The sequence below is a fragment of the Asterias rubens genome, chromosome 15 (assembly GCF_902459465.1).
Source record: "Asterias rubens chromosome 15, eAstRub1.3, whole genome shotgun sequence".
Classification (NCBI taxonomy): Eukaryota; Metazoa; Echinodermata; class Asteroidea; order Forcipulatida; family Asteriidae; genus Asterias; species Asterias rubens.
This window is the reverse complement of record NC_047076.1, coordinates 1,168,382-1,174,381: the sequence shown is the minus strand read 5'-3', so window position 1 is coordinate 1,174,381 and position 6,000 is coordinate 1,168,382.

The following is a 6,000-nucleotide window of genomic DNA, read 5'->3' as shown; positions in this document are numbered from 1 at the left end:
ACTCGGGATAACACTCCAGCAAGATTCGTAAAATGTGGAACGCTTCCAAAACACCAACCAGAGTTTGGCGTGACAGACCATGGACAGACATACGCAATAAACTGTCTCACAGTGAAATACTATATCTGATCAACTTAGCAAAGCGATGCAGCATTTTTATGAACTTTGTCTATCATGCGTAGATCATGACACCACGTTATTATAATTGATAACATACCACCCAAGTGCTAAGGGAGCAGTGACACTTCATCATCAACTGTACCACGTACGTAAACCATTGGCACGCATGCGTAGAGACTACACCACCTGAGAGTAACAGTCATTGGCTCTTGCAGCAGTGCAGTTATATTCAATTTAGGGGGAATTTTCCCCCAAATAAGGTGCCTTTCTCGAAAGAGTTGCGTGGTAGCGTTGGTTTAGGGATCAATTTGTTAACAGTTTTTAAACGATTGAACAGACAAACTTTATGACCAAAAACCCACATCAAAACCACAACCACAGCAGCAACAACAACACCACCACAAAGAAGGAAGAAAACACTGGGACAAAATTTCCCCAATTGAATTATTTTAAAAACATTATGTGACCAAGTAAAACACACCAAACGGGAGCTAACTTTAAACCGTGCGAATGGTTTAGCCGACACTTGCCTCTTTCTGATGTATTTGATTGAATTTAACCGAGTTGGAAACAAGCGAAAGTAGATCACATCCGGAAAATCAATAACGAAGACATGACTTCAAAATGTGAAGGTCTAGTCCTACTTTTTATCACGTTTTCAACAAAGAATCAACTTTGAGTCGAATGTAAAGCTTTAAATTATTTGTCTACGACCAAAGAAAAGCCGACATAATTATGTATATATAAATTGCAAAAAAATAGTGTTGAGTGTTGAAATTTGAAGACACTGGACACTATTGGTAATGGTCAAAAACCAGTCTTCTCACTTAGTGTATCTCAACATACGCATAAAATAACAAACCTGTGAAAATTTGAGCTTAATCGGTCATCGACCTTGCGAGATAATAATGAAAGAAAAAACCACCCTTGTCAAACCAAGTTGTGTGCTTTCAGATGCTTGATTTCGAGACCTCAAATTCTAAACTTGAGGTTTTGAAATCAAACTCGTGGAAAATTACTTCTTTCTCGAAAACTACGTCACTTCAAAGGAAGCTGTTTCTCACAATGTTTTATACCATCAACCTCTCCCCATTACTCGTCACCAAGAAAGGTTTTGTGATAATAATTATTTTGAGTAATTACCAATACTGTCCACTGCCTTTAATGCCTAAAAAATACTCTACACAAGATAAAACGGCAGTTATCTGAAAGGAGCACGTTGCCTTCGTTCGGACGAGTTGGTCTAAAAAAAAAAGCTTTTACCATGCAATTTCGAGGCATGTTTGTGTGCATCATTGTATTCTACTTTTAAAACATCTTTCTGCCATATGTATTTTATTAAAAATGCCTACAAACGCTTTTCAGCGAGACCAACTCGACCGATCCAAGGCAACGTAAATTAGTGGTAAATTAATATGTTAATCATGCTAAATAGGTTTTCATTTCCTGAGATTTTCGTGACATTGTTTTACTCATTTCTGAAAAACTACAGAACCTCAGCAAGTTATACTTGAAGGGAAGCTGTCAAACCGTTTAAGTGGATACTGTGTTTTGTCTGCTGCAAAAAGTACCCAAAACCTTTAATAGAATTCTGCAGGTCGATAGTTTCGACGCGGCATTTCTTTATTTATGGATTCGAGACAATATTTGACATTAAAAAAACCCAGACCGAATATATAAAAGATGCAATATAAGAGTTTATTTGTTCTCCCATTGAGTCACTTAGGTGTGTGCACTTTGTGCCAGCAGGAAGTCCACGCTCTGTGGCTCATTTCAGTTTATTGTGTGAAACATCGATTTTAGTGGGAAAGAACGCATTTTCATAATAATGAATTATTTTCTTTCTGATTTACATGCAGCCATTTTAGATTAAACTGAAGGTAAATTCGGTCAGATATGAAACTGCAAAAAAGGACGGTGAAACACCGAGTCAATGTTATAATTATTCATTTATTTGTATTTTACTTTATTTTTGAAGGTATTTTATTGTATTTTTCAAGGACGCATCTTTTTTTCTTTTCTTTTTTAATTAACTGAAAACAAGCATGGTGAGATATGAAACTGCAATAAAAATTGAACATTGAAACACTGAGACAATGTTATTATTATTCATCCATAAATAGTTTCGCTATTCCTATTGGTGGAGAGCGCATCACGTGGGGGTGTTTAAACGGTTGATAATGACCAGCTGGAGCTCTGTTTATAACCGGTTAGTCTAAGTGCAAGACGTTTTTATATTACGGATGGTGCGGGCGCTGTCGGTGAGTTGGCCGCCCTTTATTCCCTTATTTATGTATTTTTGAGGGACGCATTTTTGTTTAGATTAGTTTACAAGGTTTTAGACAAGAACATTGCAAACATATGTTGTACCTTTTCACATAGTCTCGTTCTTATTCATAAATGTTGTAAATTTAAAACATATCCATTTACATTTTGCACTGAACTGTGAACATTTTACACATCATACAACAGCTTTTGCTATAGAGCTTCAACGTACACAACATCATTAATGTATGGAAATTGCTTTGCAGTCGATAGTTGCTACGTGGGTACGGGTCATTAGTTTAATTAGCCAAAATTGGCCAGAGTTATTTCCTTCAGGGCTTGTAATTACCTCGAGAAGAGACTAATGGTGACGTCATGGTCCCAATGGTGCAATGAGACTTTCTTAAAGGAACACGTTGCCTTGGATCGGTCGAGTTGGTCTTTGAAAAGCGTTTGTAACCGTTTGTTATAAAATGCATATGATTAGAAAGATATTTTAAAAGTAGAATATAATGATCCACACAAGTGTCACTCGATATTGCGTGGTTTTCCTTTTACCTCGTCGACAAACACAGTCGGCCATTTATGGGACTTTCTAGTCCTTTCTAGCAATATAATATCAACTGCTATCCAGTGCTCTTTACCAAAGTTGGTCATTTTTGGAGTAATTACCAAAAGTCCACACTGCCTTTAAGACCCATTCAGGTACCACGGTATGTAGTATTATTATTCCCTTAAAGGCAGTGGACACTATTGGTAATTTTCAAAGACCAGTCTTCTCACTTGGTGTATCTCAACATATGCATAAAATAGCAAACCTGTGAAAATTTGAGCTCAAATATTTTGCGTAGAAGTTCCGAGATAATAATGAGAGAAAAAACACCCTTGTCACACGAAGTTGTGTGCTTTCAGATGCTTAATTTCGAAACCCCCAAATCTAATTCTGAGGTCTCGAAATCAAATTCGTGGAAAATTACTTTTATTCTCGAAACCTACGTTACTTCAGAGGGAGCCGTTTCTCACAATGTTTTATACTACCAACAGCTCTCCATTACTCGTTACCGAGTGAGTTTTTTTGATAATAATTTTTTTGAGTAATTACCAATAGTGTCTACTGCCTTTAAATGAAAGTACAACACGCCCTTTCAGATACCACTGTATACACTGCAGTCAGCAATCCCTTTACTAAAAGGAAAATACAAAATAAACGTTATGTCGCCAACTTGCTCATTTTTATCAATTATAAGTAGATTTGTAATGCCGATGTGCGTTTAACCACACCATATATCCAGATGGTCATAAAATATATAAATTTCCGTCTACACTCTAACAGAATTATGACAAATGAATGAACTCCTCTACATCAGGCAACGATGGAGTCGTTTCAAAGAGTTACCATCCCAAACGATGGTTATAAAACTCTCTAAAGCGTCTGGTCGCCATGACAACATTTAGTTAATTGGAAATACCTCTGAGAGAGAAGTGTACAAAATAACGTCGTAAATTAAGGCGAGCAAACACACACGCTTTACTGTGGGCATCCTCCAAGCATTTTATCATGAGCCGGGACTTCAAGAGATTTGAGTACAGGGTTCGAGCAAAAGTGAGATTTCAGTGTGGAATCTCACTGCACTGCAAAAACTGGGGTGTTAAATTGATTCTTCCTGGTATGTGACAACACTAACATGGTGTTATTTATCCCCATTACTATATCGTTGGTGAAATTAACACCGTGTCAATGTTGTCACAAGATACCAAGACATTCAATTTCACACCCCAGTTTTTGAAGTGTAGGAGTCAAATTCATACCCAGTACACATCCACAAGAGAAATATGGCCTTTCTAAAATACTGTTTAAGTTATACAAAAAGAAAGCAGTAAAGCGTGGGAAATAAACCGTGCGTGTGGATAAAAATAGTTTCGTAAACGGATTCTACTTGTGTTCAATACTTTCTGAAACAACAGCACAACAACACGATCATAAAGCTTCGATCAGAGCAAAAAGAAAGGTTCGTCTTTTATCGTGTTTTGCGTGTTATTCATGCTTCTCTACAGCTTTCTATTTCGTTGGAAGCTTTAAAGGCAGTGGACACTATTAGCATTTACTCAAAATAATTATTAGCGTAAAACCTTACTTGGTAACGAGTAATGGGGAGAGGTTGGTAGTATAAAACATTGTGAGAAACGGCTCCCTCTGAAGTGACGTAGTTTTCGAAAAACAAGTAATTTTCCACGAATTTGATTTCGAGACCTCAGATTTCGAATTTGAGGTCGTGAATTCAAGCATCTGAAGGCACACAACTTCGTGTGACAAGGGTGCTTTTTCTTTTATCTCTCAACTTTGACGACCAATTGAGCTAACAAATTGTTATTTTATGCATATGTTGAGATACACCAACTGTGAAGGTTAGTCTTTGACAATTACCAATAGTGCCCAGTGTCTTTAAAGGAACATTACAGAATCGGTAAAAAAAAAAAACTCGTCTAAGGTCCACATAAAACTTACAGGGTCTAATGGATTTTCCTCAAAGGGTTTTCCTTTCTTGAATCGATTTAGAAGACAAAAATGTCCCCTTAGTAACGCACTACGACAGAGTGTGCAGGCAAAAACTGCAGGTGAAGACGCGGATCGTGAAGCGCCAGGGGGGAGTGGGGACAACCCATTCAATGGTTGAATACCATGCATCGATGCTGGTTATTGTGTGTACCATACTCCATGAAGACAACGAAAGACAAATGACTACAACGATAGCAAAACAATAAATCAGATACAAATTCATATTTTGTTTATGGTGGAAGACGATTTCACCTGCAACAATATTTACACATTAACAAATGGCCTTCTTTTTTAAACAGAGTTAGTTTTTAATAAAAACAAACTTAGCATACATTCCCTAACAATTTGCTTCTCGCTCAAAAGTAGGCCTTACTGTCAAAAATCCATTTCCTCAAAACCTCGATTATTATATGATTTTATATATTCTTTATTTCTTTAACTGATTGAAAACAAATTGTTTCCCTTTTTCCTATTACCTTTATCGAAGGTCGATCATCTTCAAATATTTTGTGAGTATTTCTGAATATTTTTGCATTTAGCGTATGGTGTGTACACGTACTTAGTGTGGTGTACCCACAACAAAAGGGGTCTCTTTTACCTGCAGTGGAGGCCTAATACTCCAAAGTGGGTTGCCTCCATCCCCCTCGTGGTAGAAGAAAACATCCCTTCAACTATTTCTGTATGATATGTCGTATTTTTAATGAGAAATAAATAAAACTAAATCCCTCGTTGGAGTTTTGTATCACTCAGTGAGCGTTTTATTCATTTTTATTTCAAATCGATGCTATGCTAAATGTGGGATCGTTTCTTTTTTTCTCAAAATTTCTCGTGACACAGATGGCCGATCGATCTCAAACTTCTATAGGTAATTTGTGGATTATATAAAAGTACTTGCACTGCCAGCAACTGTTCTGTAAAACAGCAGAAACCAATTTTGTGATGTTACTTTAAAGGCACCGGACACTATTGGTAATAACTCAAAATAACTGTTAGCATAAAAACTTACTTGGCAACAAGCATTGGAGAGCTGTTGATAGTATAAAACATTGGGATGAACG